The sequence below is a fragment of the Sabethes cyaneus genome, chromosome 1 (genome assembly GCF_943734655.1).
Source record: "Sabethes cyaneus chromosome 1, idSabCyanKW18_F2, whole genome shotgun sequence".
NCBI classification, from domain to species: Eukaryota; Metazoa; Arthropoda; class Insecta; order Diptera; family Culicidae; genus Sabethes; species Sabethes cyaneus.
The window spans coordinates 428,705-442,745 of NC_071353.1; positions in this window are offsets into that span (position 1 = coordinate 428,705).

Sequence of the window (14,041 nt, forward strand, 5' to 3'; positions counted from 1 at the left end):
TCGGCTTGGGCCACTCGTCGCCAATTTCCTAGTCGTCTCAGAAGTCGCAAATCGCTTTCGACCTGGTCGAGCCATCGTGCACGTTGCGCCCCCCCTGTTCCTGGTGCCGGTGGGGTTGTTGAAGAGGACTATTTTCGTCGCACTGTCGTCCGGCATCCTTACGATGTGTCCGGCCCACCGTAGCCTGCTATCTTTCGCAGGATGTACGATGGGAGTCTCCCCAAGCAGTGCTTATAGCTCGTAATTCATACGCCTCCGCCACTCTCCGCTTTCAGTTTGTACTCCGCCAAATGTCGTCCGCAGTACTTTCGGCTCGAACACGACAAGGGCGCGTATGTCCTTCGTGAGCTGCGTCACGGCTTCAAGTCCATAAAGAACTACCGATCTAATAAGGGTTTTGTACATTGTTAGCTTCGTGCGGCGGCGTATGCTTCCTGATCGTAGAGTTTTACGAAGGGCAAAGTAGGCCTGATTTCCCGTTTGGATGCGCCGCTGGATCTCTTTACTAGTGTTGTTGTCCAGCGATCTCAAATACACGAACGCCTCTACCACTTTTAGTTCGTCGCCGTCAACGGTTACCGTCCGTGGGAGACGCGCGTTTGTTTCCTTTGAGCCTCTTCCTTTCATGTATTTGGTCTTCGACGCGGATTGCCTCCGCCGTCGCAAAATTCCTGGCCATGATATCGAAATCATCTGCAAAGCCTAGAAGTTGGCTACCCTTGGTAAAAATCGTGCCTCTCGTTTCGATGCCCGCTCGTCGGATCACCCTCTCAAGAGCGATGTTGAACAGCATGCAGGATAAATCATCACCTTATCTCAACTCTCGTCGCGTCTCGAAGGGACTCGAGAGTGTCCCAGAGATGCGTACGAAACACATCACACGATCCAATGTAGCTCTGATTAGTCGCGTCAGTTTGTCCGGAAAACCGTGTTAAGGCCCAGACACAATGCATACGGATTTTACTACGTTGCGGATATTTGACAGAAAACCCATGGAAAAACTGTCAAATTGCCGCAACGTAGTAAAATCCGTATGCATTGTGTTTGGGCCTTTAAAAAGGCTTGCGTTACGTTATTTGACAATAAATAACTCTCATTACTATACGATGTGATGTAGTAAATTTAATTAAGATTCCAGCGGAAAATGTTTGCATTAAAATTTACTTTGACTTCCCAAAAAGGATTGAAAAATATATATAAACGTCTACATCACGTAATGATTGTGTACCTATCATTTCTTTACCTAGTATCTTTACTTTCCAAGAAACTGTCCATACTGGAGAAGAATACAAGTAGGTGTCGTAAACGAAACAAGCGTATCGGTAACAACCACGTAATATTTGGTATAGTACATTCAAATGAAATTTACTAAGACGCTTAAATTTTTTTTCGATTATTCTGGCAATTGGCTTTTGAGCCCAATAAGTTATTTGATCTCGATTTATGGATATTACGGGCTTAGTAATTTTCACGTTAAAAATAATTCAATGTTTTTCTTGGTTCGTGACTTTGATATTGAAAAGCATGGTGCTACTGATCTGAAAACTGTGTCGGTTTATAAAAGGTATAATTGGGTATCTTTACTGGATTTGGGGTATCGTGCCATGGTTTTACTTGCCGTTTATGTGTCGAATTATAAGAAAATTTGAAGAATGCGCAATTTTTTCTTTAGCATTAGTGAATGTCTGAAATGAATTCAGAAAAAAAATATATTTAAAATATCCAGCCGATTTCAAGTCCAAATTCTCTATTTAGACGTATTTTCAACATATAGAGAATAAATCTGAATTGCTACAGTCAGCATAACCTTTTTCCTGTTCTGTTTCTTAGTTTTGTATGCTTTTTGTCATTTAGCTCGTTATTTTTCGCATTGTTATGTCGATTACTCGGATATTTTGCTACTGAATTCATATGAAATTCCTTTGTAAAACACTTCACAGTTAGTTATTAGAGTTCAGGATAATTGGCCGCCCAGTTAGCTTCGAGGTACGATGCTGGTCTAACAAGCCAGTCGTCGTATGTTCGAATCTCGGCTAGGCGGTGCTGCTAGATAGAGTCAGTAGGATTTTGGCACTAGCCCCGTAACTGTCCTGTACCGACTGAGAAGTTTGTCGTCAAAGAAGGGTCAAGTCTTTAACGACGTTTATACCCATGGCTTTGATTTTTACTATTGCTTAAATAAAATGCACCATAACTTTTAAAAATACTATCAAGACGAGATATGGTTTACTAACTTTGAAAGTTTATGGGGTAGTGGACACATCCGGTAAAAAGTTATTTTTAATATTAAAAAGAAATATGTAATAAAATGTAGCGAGAAAGAAACAATGAAGACTTCAGATATTTGAATCCGATCATCATTATATATTTTGACGAAATTTACTTATTACGAACCTAGAATCTTCTTGTTACTAATTTTCAGTCGATTATTAGTTAGTTCAGTCAGCTTGAAAATTGATTTCGCTGCTTAATCGAGAGCATTTTATAATTCTGGCTTTAGTTTTCATAAGATCGCATAATGCATGCAAAAGGGTTGAATATGCGACCTTCTGAAAATCAAAGCTAGAATTCTTCCAATTATCTCAGTCCTGGGCCGATAGTCCCAGATCCGCGGGCACCTAGTGCTCGCCAAATCTTGCTCCATCTGGTTTTGCCATTTCTGTCGCTGCGCTCTACTGATTTATTATTCTTAATGGTAGTTCGGTATTGAAAAACTCATTTGGGAAAAATTTTTGTGTAAAAATTATTGTTTTGAAACTTCGTGAAAAATGAAATGTTGGTTGAAAAGTATCCTTCTTGAAAAAATCTCCTGCACGGCAACTCAAGCCGGCGGGATCCACCACCAGAGCAAAGTGAATACTTTTTCGTACGTATTTTCTATGCATAATTATTTTTTTATGATGGCATAGTTATTTGAAAACTGGATCAAAAAAAAAAAATATATATAATAGAATGACTGACACGTTGTGATCACAGGTCGGTGATATCGAGTGAGAGTTTAATGGATTTTTAATTAAATTTGCCACACCGAATGGCCTGGCTGGACCTATTTCGAGTGCCTGTAAAAACAAATGTCCAGCGAGTGTCTCTGGCAGAAAGTAATACCTATTATAGTGCAATAAAAATTCAAATATTATAAGAACAGTTTTATTACAACTTTAATGGGATCAGTTATGGGTTTCTTCTAATTGCTCCGCTTTTAAATTTATTTCTTCAGTGAACCTTCCTTATCAATAATTTTCCAAATAGCATCCAGGCAAAGCTTCTGAGTCGTAGCGTAGGGAAAAGTGGCTTCCATTAGCTTGATTAGCATGCCTTCATGGCGGCGCTAAGGGCCATAAAATATGAAAATATGTTCGTTCTGCCAGCGCAAGAATCCATCGTTAAATTGCTGTGGGACGAAGGAAAGGAGAAAGAACCAACCGGAGACTGCGCATGTGGTGAAAGTTCATTATCACCAATCGTTACGTCCACCATTTGCTGCACCGGCGGTTAAGGAAAATCAATTCGTTTGAGCAAGAGGGAAACGGATCGAGTTTGGGTTCTTCAGTGGGCGCATGTGTGAAAACGCCATACGAGCGAGATTGTTATGTTTAAGTATGTAGTGGTAATAGCATGATGGCCGATTTGGATTTGGGGTGTGGCATAGGAACCGGTTGCCTGTGACGACGATCGCCTTATACAGTGCGTAAAACGAATAGACGGACGAACGAAAAGGGCGAGAGAATGGCTGGTTGATCGTGTTGGTGGTCGCTCGGTCATGTACCAAGTCAAAGCATAGTTGACTAAAGTTTATGATAGTGTCGCATGCTTGTGATGCTTGTGGAAGCCTGAAGCTTTCAACATTTATCGGGTAAATGTCTTTTTCGTAATCCATGGAATTTATTTTGTATTCGCGACAGTGGTAAAAAAATTAGAAATCATTTTTATTTTTAGGCCTAGAAAAAAAAAGTCAGCTTTGCATAGCTCAAAAACAAGTTAGTATTAATAAAGCAATATTTGCCCGCTAGCATCATGCCGACACATGGCAAAAATTTGACATGATGATACGATATCCAACGGATAAATTATGCTAGGCAAAAAAGTGATTGAAAAAGATGATGGTAAAACCTTGATTAGGGCAAAAGCTGTACCCGAAGTTACCCCATCTGACAGCACGTGAGCCGAAAGTAGTCGAAAATTTTATGGCATGAAGCTTTCGAGCTACGGATGCGAACTCTAGAAGGATGACGAGGAAGTAGAAAGTGCCTTTAAATTTAGTGTAGGCTTGTTACAACTAGATAGCGCTGGCGTCTCCGTAAGCTTGGTTTGTTCCTGTAATAAATTTGGTCGAAATTACAAAAGGGACGCTAGCATTTTTTCCCCGCCACTCGTTATTCATTTTCATTTTCGATTATGCAGTGTAGCAGTCAGTGCCTTCCATTTTTTGCGATATGTACATATTTCTTTCCATTTGTTCCGAGTTCTGGTGACGTAACAATTATCGCGTGAAGTTTGCTATTCGCGAACCCTGAAGGACGTTTCGTAGCGAACTAAATGGTCAATTTAATTGATGGCATTATGTTTCATGTATCAATTTAATGAAAAATCATTCTTATAGGAACGAAAAAGCCTGATTTTGGAAGCTCTCTAATTCGACAACGTTAAATTACCATTGTTGTCGCATTGTGCAATCGTAATAATCAATTGTTATTATACGTTTTGATTTAATAGTAATAATCAAAGCAACCTAAGGCAGAATTACATAGCTCACAATCACAAGCAGCTTTTATTTTTTTTTCCTTTCAGTTTACCTGCCAGCCAATAATGCTGGTTAAATATCCAAGACGAGTGGTGCTATAGTACCGATTTAATGATTATTGACGACTACTGTTTTTGTAACTGAACAGAAATTGTGTTGAAAGTCTTGGCGGAAAATTATGTATTTTTCCGTGGGAGCGAAATCTGAATGAAGCCATTAACAGCGGCATTATTCAATAAACAAGTCTCGACTCATTTTTATAATTTGTTAACAATTACCTCCTTCCGTAATGTGGTGTTTGGCAGCAGCCTCGGAGAATAGACAGCTGATGGTTGGTCCGAGTTCGGGGACTCCTATAAACGACCGTATGAGAGACAACAATGAAATTTTTATGGTTACGAGCTTTGGTCTTGGGTGTGAGTAAGAGTAAAATCGCGACCGGGAAGCGTATGGTTCGGCCTGGGCGACATGCACATAAAAGCTCATAATTTTTATTGTTTTACAAAATGTTTCTACCCAAAACAAAAAAAGAGTCAAAGACAGGGCAAGGAAAAAGGAACGATCAGACTAAGATTTTCCCTCAGTCCGAGTTCTCATCACTTTTCCCTACTGTTGACTTGGAGTGTGCGTGGTTATGTGGTGTTAGATCGCATAAAGTCATATAAAAAAGCGTCAGCCAAACAAACCATAAACTTTTTGAAACCCTCGTAAAAGAAGCCATTTACGAGGGGTCGATAGGTGGTGACGGGAGCGTGTGTGATTATCAATTTTTGTTTGATTCAATTTTATTACAACACAAATGGTTGTAAAAATTATGGGAAATTATCATAAAGTACTACCGAGGATATATGACTGCAATTAAGAACTAATTAAGGAAGAAATTTATTGATTCAACAATTGGCACCTTTTGCTTTTCATTCACACGGTTGAAGTTATTCAATCTGGTTTATTTCAAGGATGGCAACAATGACCGACTGTCATGATTAATACAAGCTTTCAGGCTATCTGGCATCAATTAAATTTATTAAAATACGAAAAAAGAGATTGATAATTGTGAAACAAAAGATACAATCAGAAAGTTTTGTTTTTCTACCTAATTTAAATACCTATTGCTCGGTTCCCATTAGTGCGTTGCGGTCAGTGGGCGCAGGATTAAAAGTTTTAAAGAAGATATCATTTGACATTTTAACTAGAGGGTCGTAAATCACACCCGTTATTGCTACTCATCTGGAAGTCTTGGCCTTTGTGATCGTTTCCGATAATGGCGGCACAGTTCTGAAGGCTTTCGGTATTCTGTGAGCCCCCGGCAGCCTTCGTGAAACTGCGCTTCTAAGGAAAATTAAGATTTCAATTAATATCGGAGTTAATTATGAAGTCGTAAATTATAATTCTACTTCTACTTCTTTCATCGGTTGATTAATAATTTGCATATTCAGAGCAGAAGTTGCAGCTTTCGAAAACAGAACATATACCGAAGTTAGGACTGATAGAAGGATAGTGGAATAGTTTGCAAATTTTTTGTTATCTGCGATTGTTTCGTTAAGATTAGCTGTAAGCTTTCGACTACGATCATCACGGTTTTGTTTTTTATTTTGCATCGGTATCCAAATTTTTATGAATTGAAGCCGATGAAACAAAACGGTTATATTTTTTCAAGAAAATGCGAATGTTTCTAATAACGTGGCAAATGTTCACCCTAACCTGCGATTAAAAATATTTCAACCATTGCCATTGTTATGGCTCCTGAGTAAATTTGCTTCCATCGAAGTTTTCCTGTAGTATGGTTTAATATTTCTAATGACATGGTACAGTCATTATATCAACAATAGGTTTATAGTGAAGATAAATACATTAAATAATAATTTCTTACATTGAGGTCTATAAAGTATGTGTATGTGTTGATTTTTACAACTGATAATTTTCATATAACATTAAAAGTTATGTCTCTCATAAAGAAAATGCAGTTTTGTTTTAATCATATTATCTTCGATTATTTTTATAGCGCTAAATATTTGTTTAAAAAAAAGTGTTCTTTGAAACAGGTGAAATAATTGCACAGTAATAAGAAACAAGTTACATGCGTTGGTTGTACATTCGCTCGCTCGGTCGGCATAAATGTTCCCACAGTTTAGCTGTTTTTGTACATTGAAGGGCCGCGGCGTTTTGCGCGTTTGACTCATTCTTCCCAAATCGAGGCCTGAACATAAAACAGCAAAACTACGCAGGCGACTTCTCAAGTGGCTTTACATCCCGTCGGGTTTCTTCTGTCTTTACTATTCACATTTCAACCGTTGTCTTTTACCGGAGATAGATAGACGAAGGGAGTGGTATTCTGAGTCGCCTTGTGTTTTTTTATTTATTTTTTATCTGTATTTCTGTTTCTTGACATTGGATTTCTCTTTTCTTCTTCTTCTTCTAGACTATAGAGACAACGGGCAGGAAAAATTGAATATGAAAAGAAGTAAGAAAATTACACATGTGTATCAGATATTTCATTTTCAGTTTTTGTGTGCTTGGTTATCTTTCGTTCCATTTATACCCTCCCATTTTTGTTGAGTGTGCTGTTGCATGGCTTCAGTTTTTTACAGTGACCTGCCTGCCGCGGAGACAGTGCCAGTCGTGTGTACAGTGCTGACATGTTTCCTTTCTCTATCTTCCCTGTTACGGAGGAGTAAATAAGCTCACGCTTTTCCCGAAGTCAAGTGAATCCCCCGTCGGTTTTTCTTGTGTTGTTTTCTTTAATGGGAATTTATGTGGCAGCTTTGAATAAAATATTTAATTTAGATCTTTCTCTTTTTAATATCTTACGCCCGAGGAGCGGCAATTCTTAGAATAGAGGATTCGATTACTTTATTGAAATTTCGTGTCATGCCGTTCTATTTCCAATTTTGCTGAAACTTTTCAAGTAAGTAGATTATAATTGCGTGAATGATAATGGCTTTGGCTGGGGTTTGTAAATGCTTTTAATTGCTTACACATGTGTTAAAAGCGACGTCTATGTTTTATGCCATGATGTTTCAATATAAAACTAATCATGTTGCTTTGATTTTTATAAAAAAAAAACAGCAAAAATCAAAGCAAAAGTTTATGATCTTAGGATTGATGGCATTCTTTCAACTGAATCTGTTGAAAGTTTTAGCATCAAAAATAATAACATTGATCGGAGCGAATCGTTGTGTAATTGCCACCTTTATAATTATAGATCGCAAAGGGCTTTTGTTGCCTTAAATATCTACTGGGAACTCAGCTTCAGTAAACTAAGAAACACCATTTTAATGCTTCTTACAGATCGTATTTCCAGTACTAATATTTATTGCAAATAATAATTAGGGGGTAGCATATCAAACAGTGGAAATCATAGGTAATTTATTTAGTGCACAATATACATAAAACTATGGAGTCATAAAGATATTTTTTTTACGAAAAGCCAGATATTTGTTGCACCAAAGAATTGCAAAAAATTTAATTATTATATTATCGATTGTTTTTTTTGGCAATTTTCTTACCTGTAAGTAATACAATATAGCCTTGGTTATGGTTGCAGATTTGATAAAAACTGTGAAATTAACGCATTGATGCACGACTTTCTTACGCCCTTTAGTATTACAAACAAAAGTATCATTTAAGAACAAAATGAAGTAGGATGAGGACGCCATTATTAATCCTATTGCCTATATTGGTCCTATCTTCACTACAATCTATATATATCTGCAATGATAAACAATTTTCTCGCAGTTTTTCTAACCTAAGTGTAAATTTCATCTAAGCTTCAAGCAAAATGCGTTAAAAATATGGTTGTAATAGCCATTCATTGCAGATATAGCAGGTTGTAGTAAAAACAGGACCAATATAGACAATAGGACTAATAATGGCGCTCCCATCCTACTATATACTGGTATTGATCGATTCCGCTTAGCCAGTGTGTGAGTAATAGTCCCATCCGTCGTATAGGGAAGGATACGGTTCGAGTTAATCAAAGTCGGGAACATTCCGAAACTTAAAATTATACGTTTTTGTTGCTGTTATTTATTTACGACCTTTTATACTTTAATAGAGCATTCGTGTCGTGTAAGACTAGAAATGTAACATTAGATTTTCCATCATTCCTTACGGTTACAGCATGTTACCTTGATGTCGCACTTTTGGTATTCATATTTTGCATGTGAATTGCATATTGCATAAGAAGAAAAAGACTGAAAAGAGCGAAGATAGAAGCGGAGCTAAATCATGGATTTCCGACATTCGTATAGAAAAGCTACGCAAACTACGTGTTTTCAGTCTATTGTAAATTTGACTGATTCAAAGTTAAATAGTTTTAAAGGGTTGCGTGTGTAGGTGTGTTCGATCACCCAAGTAACGTCTGTCGATAATATAGTCATAAATACGGTAGTTATACGGACGTTTGTCATACGTCCGAATGCCACAAAAACGATTGCCGTAATGCATGTTCAACACAATGGACGAAAGTCATAATGTACGATAGCCATACTGTACGTTTGCCATACTCTTTATATTCACCTAGAGCCCACCAATTTTTATCAATACCTTACTCTAGTAAAAAAATTCATATAATGGTGAAGAACGGAAGTGGTTCGTCGGTTTACAAGGAAGATGTTATAAACACCTAATAGATGGCTCAGGGCGATACGATCACAGACCGCAAGTGTTGCCGACGACTCGCCGTTGGAAATTCTAGCCACTGGAAGACACTGAAGAAGGAGGAAAGGCACCCCCTCATAAGATATGCCATTTTTCTAGGTTTATTCCTAGAATTCTAGGTTTATTTCCCTTGGTCTACTGATTCTAATTAGTTTTTCCTAGTCTTCGCATCGATTCATCTTAGGTGTAACAGAAAGTGTTATTTTTTAAATTGTGTCGATTGAGCCTCTTGCAAGAGGAAGCTCAAAGCACACGGTCACGCTAGTCATTCAAACTAAACTACTGAAGAAGGCTGTAACTAACAATCGATATACGTATCTGCAGTGTATTTGTGTTAGTGGATAATTAGTATAGCTGTGTTATAGTTAAAGTGTAATTGTCCGGTGTTCAAGAAGTAATCGCCCTTAAACGCAATGTGGAGCAGTATCGAGGGATTTCCTGTTTGTGCGCCTGCTCTAATGTTTAGCATAAAAAACTACATTTCTACGGCTCAGCACGGATTTTTCTCTGGCAGGTCCGTAGCTACTAACTTATTAGAATTTACTTCTTTCTGCTTGCGTAGTATGGATCGAGGACTCCAGGTTGACGCTGTCTATACAGACCTGAAGGCGGTATTTGATCGTGTCGATCATGGAATACTGTGTGCTAAGTGCAACAAACTTGGAGTATCTGTCGCGATGGCAGAATGGTTAGAATCGTACCTGCGGAATCGCAAAATTGCTGTAAAATTGGGTACGTCACAATCTAGTTGTTTTAATAACAATTCCGAAGTTCCACTAGGCAGCATTCTGGGACCCCTACTGTTTTCGTTATTTATCAATGATATCACAAAGCTGTTACCTCGCGGAACACGATTATTGTATACGGACGACACTAATCTTTATCAGGTTATTCAAACACGTGATGATTGCTCCAGACTTCAAGCTTTAACTAATCTCTTTGCTGACTGGTGCCGACGTAACTACATGATACCGCAAAAAACAGCCTTTGCTATTTGACTACCGTATTGATGGGATATCTCTTCTACGCAAGGAAGTCGTAACTGATCTTGGTGTAATTTTGGACGCTCAACTGACATTTAGGCAGTATTATTCCATGATCATTAGCAAGCTAATCGTCAGCTAGGTTTATTTGTCAGAATCGGCAAGGAGTTTGATGATCCTGGGACCTTGCGGGCCCTCTATTGCTCGCTGGTACGCTCCATTCTAGAGTCTGCCTGTGTTGTATTGGACCCGTACTATGACATTTGGGTACAGCGTATTGAGCGTGTACAAAAAAATTTCATCCGACGTATTTGTCGTACACTGCCATCGAGAAATCCTGAGAGTTTGCCATCATATGAAGGCCTCTGCTTGCTATTTGGAATCAAACCCCTCGAACAGCGACGAAAGCATATCATGTCTCAAATGGCCCTCATGGTCTCAAAATTTTAACCATTACGACTGTCCTAATATCCTCGCTATGTTACAAATGCATTGTCCTTTGTGCCCGCAACGTCATCAACATCTTCTACTCTTAAACGTTTATCGTACGAATTACGGCCAACATGAACCCATCCGTCGTCTGGCACTGGCTTACAATGAAAGTGATAATAATTTTAACTTTTAATATTTCTGTTTTTTGTTCATTTTAAATTATTGTAATTGTTACTCTTATCCATTTAAGTTATAGTAAAGTTGTGATTAGTTAATAAGTTTTATTACCTTATAACATTCTGTGAAAAGTTGCAGGGTTTTTGTGCCGGCTTGAAACTGTCATTTGTGAATTTCAAGGTGGCTTTTCCCTACCATATTTGAATATTCTTTAAGACAACCTATGTCGGATGAAATTAATCAATAAATAACAAATAACAAATAACAAATAACAAATTACAGCATAGTGACATTTTGTTAATATTCGTGACGTGAGTATTGTGCAGGTTTCATTCAAGCGTTTCATTCAGCATTCAATATAAGTATTGTGTAGGTTTCATTCTAGCTTTGAACTGGTCAATGTAAAGTTCTGGGCTGTCATGCCAAAAAATCGAATTATGCCAAACATACATTATGACGTTTTCTCCCCCGTTATGGTGTATGGATATATAATCATACATATCACAAGCTTCGTTGAATCTTCGGCAACAGGTTTCCAGAGGATTAAATTGGCCATACTGCGTTCGATGATGAACCGTTCGGAAGAAAGTTCCCAGTCAGCATTTTCATATGTATAGTTAGATTGCAAATAAGAGTTACGTACTGATATGCATCAAACAAAATCGTATTCAACGCGCAAAAGCCGCTTATCCGTACCATTTTGGAGGCGATATACGCACTGAGGAATAATCTTGAGCGATACACTTATATAGGTATTTCAGTACGATAAGATCCGATTAAGCGCGACAAGCTTCATATAGCTATACGACTTTGTGCTGAAAATCGTATGTTTGTCAGCTACTAGCATTATAAACGACAGAATATCAACTTGTGCGCACTTTATTAGGCTTTATTTACGAATCCGAATCTGTTAAGAGATATTTACGATAATTTTCGTACATTGATATACGAGTTGGTGCTGGCTGGGTTGATGATCGGGTGTTCCTTGGCGGGACGTTGAACCGCAATTGCGATAACAAGTGCGTGCAGTCGATGTTATTGCTGATAATGTAAAAAATGAACAGCCGTTGAAGCAGCAACCGTCTGGATTCGAGAGTAGTCAGACAGATGAGTTGACAACGTTGTTCATACGGTGGAAGTGCAATGGAATTATTCCAAGCAAAGCGATCGAAGTGCGTAGCGGATGAACATTTTCTGAACTCTTCCTGTTAATGTGGATGGCTTGCTATGGCGCCCAAACTTGAACTCCGTACTCTAGGATGCTTCGTACCAGGCAGCAATATAGCGACTTTAAGCAGTATATGTTGCTGAATTGCTGAATGTTGCGCTTGATGAAACCTAACACGGAGAATGCTTTTGCCACACATGATGAAATATGCTCCGAGAAGGTTAAATTACTGTCCAATGTGATTCCCAAATCTTTGACGGTCTGCACTCTGGCCAGGTCAGTTGATGACATAGTGTAATTAAAATAGATTGGATTGCGCTGGCGAGTGAGCGTTATGATGTGACACTTTTTAACATTAGCTTCCATTCCATTTGTTGCACACCATTCCACAAGCAGATTATTGTCTTCCTGGAGTGCGATACAATCATCAACTGAAGTAATCGCACGGAAGAACTTGAGATCATCGGCGAACATAAATTTCGGCGCTTTGAGTAAGTTGCATAAGTCATTGACGAACAAAACAAGGAGCAGCGGACCCAGGTGGCTGCCTTGTAGGACGCCAGAGCAGATATTAAACGGTTGCGACAAGGTGCCTCCAATTTGTACAGACGCGCTTCGGTTACTCAGGTATGAAGAAATCCACGTTGTCAACCAATCGGGAAAACCGCTCCGTTTCAGATTTTCTACGACGAGTCTATGCCTTACACGATCGAAGGCCTTTGAGAAGTCCACATATACAGCGTCGACTTGCACTCTTTTTTCGACGCTACGTACTAGTGAGGAGACATATGACATCATATTGGTAGTTGTAGAACGCTTTTTTATAAACCCATGTTGATCTTCGCTGATAAAATGATGAACGTGAGGGTATACTGTACCCAGGATTTTTGGCACATTGTTCAACTCTAATCAATTTTAATGATTAATGGACAGCTGAGATATCACGATGGGCGTACAGCACCGCCCATCGCCTTATTCGGGGAATTCCTGTAATTTGAATTTACGAGCAATCATCTAAAGCATATTAAAAGTTACAATAATTCGATTTTGACTAAATTAGTTCATATAGGTTTAGTAATGTGAGTATTTAACGAAAAGTTTCAATTAAAAAGTGATCCACGGATCTTCTTGGTATAAAAACTAGAAGTCTATAGTCCTATAGAAATGACGTTTGTACGTGTAAAAGTGGTTGTTGACTATGATAGGCTTGATAACCTTACAATGCGTTGTATGTCATCAACAAGGTATTTCCCCTTTTAAGTAATCAATTTGTAAGCCGTTAAAAAGCAAAGCAAAGCCTAGGTGCTACATTCCGTTATCGAAACCTGACCTTCTATTTTTTATACGATAGACTTCGTAGCCAGTTGTTAGAATACAGGGCAATTGCAGGATTCCAACAGCCTCTCCCAGCCGAGATTCGAACATACGACGACTGGCTTGTTAGGTCAGCATCCTACCTTGAGGCCAACTGGGAGGTCATTGTAAGCCATTATTATGACTAATATGTATAAAATATGTGTGTAATTGATCGTAGAACTAAGTTATAGTATGAGTATAAAACTTAATGAACAATTATTTTCGTATGCTAGAAGGTTATTAGGTTCCAAAAGCGAAAAAAATTTCAAGCAAAGCCAGTTGCTAAATTCCCACTAGAAATAAGCGGCATTTTAATCGCAATACTGCCTGAGACACTCCCTTACGAGTATGCGGTACGTAATTTCAAGCCAAATATTTTTTGCCGGCGGTAGGGCAGAAGCTTTCGTTATGCTATGGAGATTCAAGCGCATTGTCCTGAATGTATGTGAGTGTGGATACATTATTTCCTGCTGCTATCGTTTTGGGAAGAGGACTAAATAAGGAAGGCGAAATATATAATTGGAA